Genomic DNA, 13365 nt, shown 5'->3' with positions numbered 1-13365 from the left:
TGACCCCTCCCTCCTGATTAGGAGCCCTCCTTGCAGTGACCCCGCGTGGTAGTCGTGGCCAGAATGTCTGCAGGCCACGGGTGCCGGTCTGCCGGCTACTTTCCATGGGCCCCTCTCCGCAGAGGAATGCGTCTGGAGCTTGACACGGAGCCGCAGGTTCCCGCTGAGGAAGAGGAGAACTGAACTGGTTAAGGAAAGAGGCTCCCACAGTGTAACAAGGACCCGGTGCGGGGAGAGCATCCAGCATCCCTGGCGTCCACACAGATTCTAGTTTCCTTTCAACCACTTCACATTCTTATTCCCTTTTATTCCTTTTAAAAATAGAAATTAAATTAGGTTTCACTAGTTAAGAGAAGACTTTCAAATTAAGCCACATCTCACACTCATTTCTGAAACGATTTTTTAAAAAGAAATATTAAGTTTAGCATTGAAAAAAACACCTAAGGCGACACAAGAAAGCCACTGTCGCAATGGGAGCCACTCGGACTCTCTACCCTCACCCCCACCAGCCCCCACGCCCTGCAGCATTCTAGCAGAATCATGGCAATAACAGAACCACGGGAGGATGAGAAGCTTCCTGTCCTGGATAAAACCAAGTTCCTGGAACCTGATCACATCAACCAGAGTAACAGCATCAAGGCAATCAGAGCCTGTGCAGCTCAAGGCTAAGCTCAAGCCTCTGTCAACTGTAATAATATGACAGCCAGTTATTTCACCAACAAAAGGGAGTTTACTCAGGAATAGTGGAGGAACTTCGATTCGGAATATGCAAACAAGGACAGACCACAAGCAAACCCAGAGAACAAGAAATGGGGACTTGCTTTTATAGGGAAAAGGAGGAGTTGGGAGGGGCTGTGATAACGGAAGAGTCCATTGGAAGAGCTGGGGGGGGGGAGCATGGAGGCTTCCCATTGGCTGAGCTGCTGCAGTCTCTGATTGGCTGGGCTCTGGGGGGTGGGGTTGGAGGGAAGTTTTCTTATTCCCGCTGGTTAGTAGGTAGAGGCATCTTCCTGTTTGGGATAATTGACATGCATGGTGGGTGTGAGGGCACCCACTGCGGGCCTGTCCTGACTCCAAAGGTTAGTGGAATGCTCCTTAATTAATTCTACATTTTCCCCTTTTGCTCAAGATCTTTCCTTGAAAGCATCACTGATCAAGAGTCAGGATCTCCTCACCTAGTGGTTTGCCCCAGTTAACTTAAAACCAGTAATTAGGGTCAGCATTTGGATCTTCAGAGGCTCTCATTTTAAAGAGGCAGGTTTTCATGGAGGAGGAGAGAGGAAGGTGGTGTTGGGGGCAGGGCCTGAGCACAAGATGGTTTCTAGGGGCAGAGTCTGAGGCAAAGGGAGTGGGAAGACACATAAGACCCTACCTGAGACAAAGAAATTGGGGGCACGGGGGGACACAAGAAGCACAAGGCTTTGGAAGCCATTTTGTTCTCCTTTTTTTCTTTGCTTTTTTTTTTTTTTTTTTGGTTGTTTCAGCCAATTTAGAAATGGTATCTTGCAAAGAAGCAATTTTACAGTTTTGTGCATGTTTGGAAGCTTCCGGTTACCAGTGAAAACAAATATGCCATTCATTTTGTTTAATTTTAGAACCACGGTCCTCCAATTTAATCTTAAGAAAAACAAGTTTAGGGAGATTGAACCTTCCCCATAATGGCCACTGTAATTCCAGATTACTTTTGGTTTGTTCAGCCCACTTAGCTAAAAATGGGCATGTGGGGAATCCATAGTTTTTTAAAAATTATTAATTAATTAATTAATTAATTTTTGGCTGCATTGGGTCTTTGTTGCTGCATGCGGGCTTTCTCTAGTTGCAGGGAGCAGGGGCTACTCTTCGTTGTGGTGCACGGGCTTCTCATTGTGGCGGCTTCTCTTGTTGCGGAGCACGGGCTCTAGGGCACGTGGGCTTCACTAGTTGTGACATGTGGGCTCAGTGGTTGTGGCTCACTGGCTCTAGAGCGCAGGCTCAGTAGTTGTGATGCATGGGCTTAGTTGCTCCGTGGCATGTGGGATCTTCCTAGACCAGGGCTCGAACCCATGTCCCCTGCATTGGCAGGTGAATTCTTAACCACTGTGCCACGAGGGAAGCCTGGATCCATAGTTTTTAAACATGAAACTGGCTGGAGTCCCTGAAGGAGGGCTGCCCTCAAAACATTTAGGTGACTGGGATCCCATTTCCCTTAGTTCTCCTGGAAACCCAATAAAGTTGCTAAAGTCCTAGCCCAGATTCCAAAAGGAATAAAACGAATTCCTAGAACACAGCTCAATCCCCCCAAAAGAATCTTGTCACTCCATGCCCCAGACAACAACTGAGTACTCACTAAAGGTAAAGTCTTGAACTGGAATGGACAAAACTTTCCCCCTGAAACAACAAAGACTTTCCAGATCCCAAATAAAATTGGAGAGCTCAAAATGCAAAAAGAGCAAAACTTGAAGTCTAAGAAGAGATTCACCAAAACGAAAGCAGGTGGCAATTCATAGAAGTGATGAGCACAAGGGGCTCAGTGTTGAGTATCTTGCTCAATTCTGGGGGCCATTGCCTCTCGGGATTTGATGCCTTCAGATCCCACTTCTGACACCCTGTTCCTGCTGGTGAACAGACACAGAATGGTGAGCTTGTCCATGCTAATTTCTGGAGTGTGTGAAAGTGAGAAGGATAGAGATGGATTCCTGTGTATGGTACATGCCCCTCAGGCGACATTTGGAATGAAATTGTTGGTGTAAGCCTAGAAAAATGCATCTGTTCTAGAATTTGTTAAACACTTGCCAAGGGAAAAAAGGGATGTTACCAACTGAAATTGATCAGTTCATCTAATCACAGATCATAAGAACAGTAGTGTTCCCACTTAGGAGCTTTAGGAAATTGTTTTTGTACTTCAAGCAGAAAAACTCTTCACTTCAACAGTATGAAATGAGCACATGCAGCTTTGGAAAACTGTATTGTTTAACCTAGGCTGTCTTGTTTACAAATTTCAGAAGTATAAAAATAAAATACTCTGGGGACTTCCCTGGTGGCACTGTGGTTAAGAATCTGTCTGCCAATGAAGGGGACACAGGTTCGATCCCTGGTCTGGGAAGATCCCACATGCCGCAGAGCAACTAAGCCCATGAACCACAACTACTGAGCCTGTGCTCTAGAGCCCGCATGCCACAACTACAGAAGCCCATGCCCCTAGAGCCCATGCTCTGCAACAAGAGAAGCCACTGCAATGAGAAGCCCACACACCACAACAAAGAGTAGCGCCTGCTCGATGCAACTAGAGAAAGCCTGTTGCACAAGGTTTCCCTTTTCTCCACATCCTCACCAACACTTGTGATCTTTTATCTTTTTCATAAGAGCCATTCTAACAGGTGTGAGGTGATATCTAATTGTGCTTTTGATTTGCATTTCCATGATAATTAGTGATGTTGAGCATCTTTTCATGTATCTGTTGGTCATTTGGGTGTCTTCCTTGCAAAAATGCCTGTTTAATCTTTCTGCCCATTTTAAATGGGTTTTTTGTTTTGTTATTGAGTGGCATTAATTTTTTAATAGATTTTGAATATTAACCCCTTATCTATGTTTTACAAATATTTCCTCCCAGTCCATAGGTTGCCTTTTCATTTTGTTGATGGTTCCTTTGCTGTGCAGAAACTTTAAGTTTGATATAGTCCCACCTGTTGGTTTTTTCCTCTGTTGTCTGTGGTTCTGGTGCGATACCAAAAAAAAAAAAAAAATCGTTGCCAAAACCAATGTCAAGGAGCTTCTTCCCTATGTTTTCTACTAAGAATTTTAGGGTTTTGGGTCCTACATTTACATCTGATTCATTTTGAGTTAACTTTTTTGAGTGGTGTAAGACAGGAGTCCAATATCATGGTCTGCATGTGGTTTTCCAGTTTTCCCAGCACTGTTTGTTGAGGAGACTATCCTTTCCCCACTGGATGTTCCTGGCTCCTTATCAAGTATTAGTTGACTGTATATGCAGGGGTTTAATTCTGGGCTCTCTATTCTGTTCCATTGGTCTATGTGTCTATTTTTATGCCAGGACCATGTTGTTTTAATTACTATAGCTTTATAGTATAGCTCCAAATCACGGCCAACTCTTTCTAGAAGGGTTTCTACTCAGCCAGAGAAGGTCTTTAAGCCTAATTTGTTGAACATGCCTGCCCCCCAAACACATTGGCCGTAATAGTTGGCAAAAAAGCAGGGTGAATGGGAGTGTATGAGAACACTCTGAACTGCTGTTCAAGATTCCTGATTCCTAATGAGTGAAGGCCGGGTCAACACTGTCACAACATTAGGGAGTTCTTTGGGGTTCTTTCTCTAGACAGTTACACACAGAAAAACGCCACTGCTCAACGGGAACCTTGAATAATTTATAAATTGGCCTACTTTCTTAAAAGGCCCAGAGAAAAAATTGAGTGACATTTCTTCTGTTTTGGATTTTCTCTGATCTAAGAGTTCAAACTAGTTCCTGCTTTGATAAAGTTGTCTTAGTTTCATTCCTTAGGACAATGGTAGGAACTACAGAACACTGAACCTAAAAGCACTGATGTTCAGATGCACTCCCTCTACCTTTTGATCTAAAGCTATAGATGGTCCACGTTTTATGTTAACTGGGTGACTAAAATATGTTATTAAAATTCTTATGTTTTTAGGAGTATTTCAGTTATCACCTTTAGGTCAAACAACCATCAACTGGTTGTCAATTGTGCATGTCAATAGTGAAAAAGACAGAGCAAAAGGAGAAATAGACTCTTTACAAATATTAATGTTCAGTTAAACACCCTCCAAGTCCAACCTGGGATAAATGATTGATGCTTCCTACTACCTGCACGGGGTTCACTATTTACTATTTTTGTGGGAGTATAACAGAGACAGCATAGTGAGAACACTTTGCACATGTGGCAGGTCATACTTTACTCCTGTGTATTCAGATGTTTGTGGAATATCTGTGTGTTAATGGAAGGTATTTACTATGATGGAGGGGAAGCAATCTTACTGCACATGGTCCTTCAACCCTAACCTCCCATCACCTACTCTTGCTGCAGGCATCTGTCTACACACGTGGCTAAGTTTCAATATGTATATTTTCCCACTACGGAAAATTTTAATCGGTCTGTCTTGTTTAGATTGCATAAGTCATTATGTCTGACATTCTTGTAACTACCGTGTGATCAATGAGAAATAATGCTTTTAGATATACACACACACACACAGAGGTGTGACACATCCCACATTTTAGTGGGTGTTCATGTTATTTATAGGGTCCTTATAACAAGTACTTTTTAAAGAGAGGATTTAGGGAAGATGGCAGAGTAGGAAGCACCTGCGAGGTGAGACTCCATCTCCCACCTGGACAATAAATGCAGGGGCAGAATCTTCCCCGTAACCATCTGGGTACTCTGGAGTCTGTTGAAAGCTTGAAATATCCAGGAAAAGCCTTGGATGGTAAATTGTGGTTAATCTTGGTCAATTTTAGTTCTTAACGCAGTAGCAGCTACCTACACTGGACCCCCTATGCTCATGGAAGACAGCTGTGCATGTGTTTCTGGAGCAGCCTACACACAGCTTGGGGAAACCAGGGTGGGGAAAAAAGACCCTGTGCAGATATTGGGGATCTGTGCTCTGATCACTGATTGCTGTTTCTGATCACAGAGGTGCAGATGAACAGGCTGGTGGCCCTTGTTGCACCTCTCTCATTGTTGCAAGACCCTCCCCCTCCAGCTGAAGTGACTTCCAGGGGCTTTAAAAGGCTGGCAGCCTTCATCCCTGTTCACTTTTTTCTTTTTCCTCTTTTGGGAGCCAGACATTCAAAAATAAATGCATATATGGGGAAAATCAGAAAATGACCATGCATGCCCAGGGAAAGGCTCAGAAATGATCTGAGAAGACCTTAAGTTTGTACCTTAGGCTTATCCTCAGCACAGAGACAGCCTATAACGATGAACAACAATAACACGAAGTAGCAAACCCAAGGGAAGGGGGATAATCTGATTTCCAGAGGTATCACATTATTAGATTCAAACGTCCAGTGTTAAGTGTTCAAAAACAACAACAAATCACAAGGCACACAGAGAAACAGGAAAGTATTGCTTATTCAAAGGAAAAAATAAATCAACATAAACTACCAATGAAAAGACCTGATGGTAGATCTTCTAGACGAAGACTTTAAAACAACCACCTTAAAGATCCTCAAAGAATTGAAAGAAGCTGTGGAGAAAGTCAAGAAAGCAATGTACAAATAAAATAGAAATATGAATAAAGACATAGAAAACCTGAAAAAGAAACCAAAAAGATATTTTGGAGCTGAAAAATACAATAACTAAAATAAAAATTCAACACATGGATTCAAAGGCAGATTTGAGCTGGTAGAAGAAAGAATCAGTGAACTTGAAGATAAGACAATGGAAATTAGTGAGTCTGTGGGACAGAAAGGAAAAGATTGAAGAAAAGTGAACAGAGCCTAAGGGACATGTGGGACACCATCAAGCAGAGCAACATTCACACTGTGGGAGTCCCAGGAGGAGAAGAGAGAGAAAAAAGGGCAGGGAGAATATTTGAAGAAATAATGGCCGAACACTTCCCAAATTTGATGAAATACATGAATATAAATATCCAAGAAGCTCAACAAAATCCAAGTAGGATGAACTCAAAGAAACCCACACTGAGACACACTATAATCAAACTTTCAAAAGACAAAAACCTGCCAAGACAAAACCTTGGAAGCACCAAGTGAGAAGCAAATCATCATACACAATCCTGAATGAGATTATCAACAGATTTCTTATCAGAAATTTTAGATGCCAGAAAACATTCTCTAACATAAATCAGAGAATTTATGTTTTCTTAGGTCACTCTCCCAAGGCAATAGAAATAAAAGCAAAAATAACAAATGGGACCTAATCAAACCTAGAAGCATTTGCACAGCAAAGGAAACCATAAACAAACTGAAAAGGCAACTTACAGAATGGGAGAAAATATTTGCAAAGGATGCAGCAAATAAGGGCTTAATTTCCAAAATATACAAACAGCTCATACAACTCAATAACAAAAAGCCAAACAACCCAATCAAAAAATGGGCATAAGACCTAAATAGACATTTCTCCAAAAAAGATATACAGATGGCCAACAGACACATGAAATGATGCTCAACACTTCTAATTATCAGAGAAATTCAAATCAAAACTACCATGAGGTATCACCTCACACCTCACTCTGGTCAGAATGGCCATCCTCAAAAAGTCTACAAATAATAAATGCTGGAGAGGGTGTGGAGAAAAAGGAACCCTCCTCCACTGTTTGTGGGAAAGTAAATTGGTGCAGTCACTACGGAAAACAGTATGGAAGTTCCTTAAAAGCTAAAAGTAGAGTTGCCATATGATCCAGCAATCCCACTCCTGGGCATGTATCCAGACAAAACTATAACTTGAAAAGATACATGGACCCCAGTGTTCATAGCAGTGCTACTTACAGTAGCCACGATATGGAAACAACCTAAATGTCTATCTACAGATGAATGGATAAAGAAGATGTGGTGTGTATATACACAATGGACTACCACTCAGTGATAAAAAAAGGAATGAAATAATGCCATTTGCAGCAACATGGTTGGACTCAGATTATCATACTAAGTGAAGTAAGTTGGAAAGAGAAAGACAAACGCCATATGATATCACTTATATGTGGAATCTAAAATGTGACACAAATGAACTTATTTAGGAAACAGAAACAGACTCACAGATATAGAAAACAAACTTATGGTTACGAAATAGGAAAGGCAGTGAGGGAGGGATAAATTAGGAGCTTAGGATTAGCAGATACAAACTACTATATATAAAATAGGTAAACAACAAGGACCTACTGTATAGCGTAGGGAACTATATTCAATATCCTGTAATAAACTATAATGAAAATGAATATGAAAAGGAGTATGTATATACGTATAACTGACTCACTTTGCTGTACACCAGAAACTAACACAACATTGTAAATCAACTATACTTCAATTTTAAAAAGGTAAATGTGGAGAAATAAACATTTGTGTGTAAATTGAAAAAAAAGAAAGAAATTAGAGGCCAGAAAGCAGTGGGCTGACATGTTAAAAGTGCTAAAGGGGGCTTCCCTGGTGGCGCAGTGGTTGAGAGTCCGCCTGCCGATGCAGGGGACACGGGTTCGTGCCCCGGTCCGGGAAGATCCCACATGCCGCGGAGCGGCTGGGCCTGTGAGCCATGGCCGCTGAGCCTGCGCGTCTGGAGCCTGTGCTCCGCAATGGGAGAGGCCACAACAGTGAGAGGCCTATGTACCACACACACACAAAAAAAGTGCTAAAGGCAAAAAAAAAAAAAGCCAACCAAGAACACTATACCTGCCAAAACTCCTTCAAAAGTGAGGGAGAAATAAGACCTTCCCAGATGAGCAAGCTGTGGAAGGTCATGACCACTAGAAATGCTCAATGGAGTCATGCAAGTGAAATGAAAGGACACTAGACAAAAAACATATGGAGAAATAAAGATCTCAAGAAAGGTAAATACATGGGCAATTATAAAAGCTAGTGTTATTGAAACAATGGCTTGTTATTGCACTTTTTGTTTTCTATTTTATTTAAGACATGAATACATTTTAAAAATTATTAGTTTAAAGGCTAGTATTATTGTAATTTTGACTTATAATTCCAAATCTTGTTTTCTACATAATTTAAGAGAATGATGCGCTTAAAAGAATGTATAATTTATGTTTTGTGCACACGATGTGCAAAGATGTCATTTTGTGACATCAACAACCAAAAGGGGTGGATATGGAGCTGTAAAGGAGCAGAGGTCTCGATGTCCTTGAAGTTAACCTGGTAGAAATTCAAATTAGAGTGTTATAACTTTAGGGTATTAAATGTAACCCCCATGGGAACCACAAATAAAACAGCTATAGAATATATACAAAAGGAAATGAGAAAGGAATTTAAACATTTCACTACAAAAAAATCAGCTAAACACAAAGAAAGACAGTGATGCAGGAAATGAGGAGGGAAAGCTATAAGAAAACAAATAGCACAATGACAGATGTAAGTCCCTCCCTATCAGTAATTACTTTATATGTAAATGGATTAATTTTTCTAATAAAAAGACAGATTGGCAGAATGGATAAAAACACATGCTCCAACTATACACTGTCTGCAAGAGACTTGCTTTAAATCCAAAGACTCAAATAGATTGAAATTGAAAGGATAGAAAAGATATTCCTTGCAAACAGTAACCAAAAGAGAGCTGGGATGGCTATGTTAATATCAGAGAAAAATAGACTTTAAATCAAAAAGACATTAAATATTAATAAAAGGATCAATACAGCAAGAACTTATAACAAATATAAACATTTACACACCTAATGACAGAACATCAAAATATATGAGGCAAAAACTGGACAACTACATGTAAAAGAATGAAATTAGAACACTACCTAACACCATACACAAAAATAAACTCAAAATGGATTAAGGACCTAAATGTAAGACTGGACACTATAAAATTCTTAGAGGTAAACATAGGAAAAACACTCTTTGACATAAACCACAGCAAGACCTTTTTTGACCCACCTCCTAGAGTAATGAAAATAAAAACAAAAATAAACAAATGTGACCTAATTAAACAAAAAGCTTTTGCACAACAAAGGAAACCATAAACAAGACAAAAAGGCAACCCTCAGAATGGGAGAAAATATTTGCAAATGAAGCAACTGACAAAGGATTAAATCTCCAAAATATATAAACAGCTCATGGAGCTCAATATCAAAAAAGCAAACAAACCAATTAAAAAAATGGGAGGAAGACCTCAATAGACATTTCACCAAAGAAGACATACAGATTGTCAAGAGGCACATGAAAAGATGCTCAACGTCACTAATTATTACAGAAATGCAAATCAAAACTATAATAAAGCGTCACCTCACACCAGAGTGGCCATCATCAAAAAATCTACAAACAATAAATGCTGGAGAGGGTGTGGAGAGAAGGGAATCCTTCTGCACAGTTGGTAGGAATGTAAACTGATATAGTCACTGTAGAGAACAGTATGGAGGTTCCTTACCAAACTAAAAATAGAGCTACCATATGACCCAGCAGTCCCACTACTGGGCATATACCTTGAGAAAACCATAATTCAAAATTACATATGTACCCCAATGTTCATTGCAGCACTATTTACAATAGCCAGGACATGGAAACAACCTAAATGTCCAACAACAGAAGAATGGATAAAGAAGATGTGGTACGTATATACAATGGAATATTACTCAGCCATAAAAATGAATGAAATTGGGTCATTTGTAGAGATGTGGATGGGATTAAAGTCTGTCATACAGAGTGAAGTAAGCCAGAAAGAGAAAAGCAAATATCATATATTAACGCATATATGTGGCATCTAGAAAAATGGTACAGATGAACTTATTTGCAGGGCAGGAATAGGGATGTAGAGAATGGGCATGTGGACGTGGGGGGACGGGGAGGGTGGGATGAATTGGGAGATTAGGATTGACATATATACACTACCATGCATAAAGTAGATAGCTAGCAAGAACATGCTATAAAGCACAGGAAGTGCAGCTCGGTGCTCTGTGACAACCTAGATGCGTGGGATGGGGGGTGGGAGGGAGGGGATATAGGTATACATATAGCTGATTCACTTCTTTGTACAGCAGAGATGAACACAACATTGTAAAGCAATTATACTCCAATAAAAAGATATATGAGGCAAAAACTGACAAAATTGAAGGGAGAAATAGAGAGTTCTGAAACAATAGTTGTAGAACCCCACTCGTAATATTGGATAGAACAACCAGACAGAAGATACATAAGGAAATAGAGGACATAAGCAATACAGTAAACCAACCAGATCTAACAGCTGTGCACAGAACACTCCACCCAACGACAACAACATACACATCCTTCTCAAGTGCACGTGAGACACTTTCCAGGATAGATCATATGTTAAGCCACAAATTAAGGCTCAATACATTTAAAAAGCTAGATACCATAAAAAGTATCTCCTCCAACCACAACAATTGATGTTAGAAATCAATAACACAAGGAAAATTGGAATATTCCCAAATTTGTGAAAATTAAAGAACCAATGGATCAAAGAATAAGTCAAAAGGGAAATTAGAAAATAATTCGAAACGAGTAAAAAAGAAAACACAACTTACCAAAAGTAATAGACCCACCAACAGTGGTGTTTAGGGGAAATGTATAGCTATAGACACATCATTAACAACAAGAGAAATCTCAAATCCGCACACTAACTTAAGGAACTAGAGAAAGAACAAACTAGACCAAAGCTAGCAGAAGGGAAGAAAAAAATAAAGATCAGGGCTTCCCTGGTGGCGCAGTGGTTAAGAATCCGCCTGCCAGTGCTGGGGACATAGGTTCGAGCCCTGGTCCGGGAAGCTCCCACATGCCGTGGAGCAACTAAGCCTGTGCGCCACAACTACTGAGCCTGCGCTCTAGAGCCCGCGAGCCACAACTGCTGAAGCCCAGACGCCTAGAGCCTGTGCTCTGTAATAAGAGAAGCCACCGCAATGAGAAGCCCGCTCACTGCAACGAAGAGTGGCCCCCACTTGCTGCAACTAGAGAAAGGCCATGCCCAGCAACAAAGACCCAACTCAGGCAAAAATAAATAAATAAATAAATTTATATATAAAAAAAGATTAGAGCAGAAATAAATGAAATAAGGGATAGGAAAACAATAGAGAAAATCAGTAAAGCCAAAAGTTGGTTATTTGGAAAGATCAACATAATTCATGTCATCTAGATGGACAAAGAAAAATAGCTCAAATGACTAAAGTCAGAAATGAAAGTGGAAACACTAAAACTAATGCTACAGAAATAAAAAGGATTATAAGAGAGCACTGTGAACAATGTACACCAACAAATTAGATAATTTAGCTGAAATGGACAAATTCCTGGAAATACAACACCTACCAGGACTGGATCATGAAGAAATAGAAAATAAGAATAGAAATATGACTAGTAAGGAGATTGAATCGGTAATAACAGCAACAATAAACCTCTCAACAAAGAAACTGGACCTGATGGCTGCACTGGTGAATTCTACCAAACATTTAAAGAGGAACTAATACGAATCCTTCTCAAACTTTTCAAAAAATTTAAGAGGGGGGAACACTTCCTGACTCATTCTTTGAGGCCAGCGTTACCCTAAACCAAAGCCACACACACTAAGACACTACAAGGAAACCACAGACCAGTACCCTTTATGCGCTCACTGGGCACACACTGGGCACACAGGGAGTACTGGCTCCCTGCCCCTCCCTGTCTGCGCCCCCGAGGACTGCCCTCCCGACCCTTCACCCCATAAATCAGCTTCCTCAAGCTTCATGGAAGTGGACTTGCACAGACCTGACCTTACGTGTTGGCACGATAATGTGAATAGACTTCCTCCCATGCTCGTCCCCTCCTTCCTTTTTTCCCAGCTTGTGGGATCTTAGTACCCCGGCCAGGCATTGAACCTGGGCCGCCTGCGGCGTCTTAGCCACTGGACCCCCAGGGAAGTCCCAACTTGCTCCCTCTTCTTGAGACAGCAGTGGTCTGGTCTCCGGGGCGCTGCCCACAGCACCCAAGCCCTTCCCGGGGGCCCCACCTCCAGTTACCTCCAAATACAGGAGGTAGGATGTCAACATAAGAGTTTGGGGACGCAAACACTCAGCCCAGAGTTTGCATGTCACAGAAGTGTGTAAACCCTCACAGTTCATGTGCGGCATGCATTCTCGGAATCCACTTATTTGAAGACAAAACTGCATTTGGATTACTTGGTTCTTTCTGAATAAGCTTCATTAGTATAAAAACCTTATTTCCTTTGCGTCCCTCGCCGTAAAGATGGATCGCGCCCCAACCCCAGCTTCTGGAACCACGTTGGTCCCGTGGCCGTGTGGCTGGTGCTCTGGCCAGTCAGCTCCGTGGGAATGGCCACCGCTTCATCTCTGAGGGCCCCGGGGCTGCACAACCCCATTCTTTGAGGCAACCAAGTGACTGCCTCTTTTAAACGCTTTTCACTTATCGTCTGTTTTGTGACCGCCCTGGACCTGAGGGACGTTATTACCCCTTTCGCTTTAGCAGGATGTGTGGTGCTCATGCAACACAGACGTCAGGACTGGGGGGCTGGGGGGGAAGCCTCCTCTGTACTTGCCCCGGGACCAGGCGTCACTTGTTGCCCTCGGATGCAGCTTCCCCGGCAGATCTTCCCTCTGGGACGCCGGTGGTGTCCGGCGCCTGGCGCCTGGGGAGCCCACAGCCCACAGCCCACAGCGTCCCGCCTGTGGCGCCCCTGACTCGGGGGCACGGCCATGCTTTTGGAAGTTGTTTCTGGAAGGTTTAGCCTC

This window comes from Pseudorca crassidens, chromosome 4 (genome assembly GCF_039906515.1).
Source record: "Pseudorca crassidens isolate mPseCra1 chromosome 4, mPseCra1.hap1, whole genome shotgun sequence".
Taxonomy (NCBI): Eukaryota; Metazoa; Chordata; class Mammalia; order Artiodactyla; family Delphinidae; genus Pseudorca; species Pseudorca crassidens.
This window is presented reverse-complemented; position numbering follows the sequence as displayed.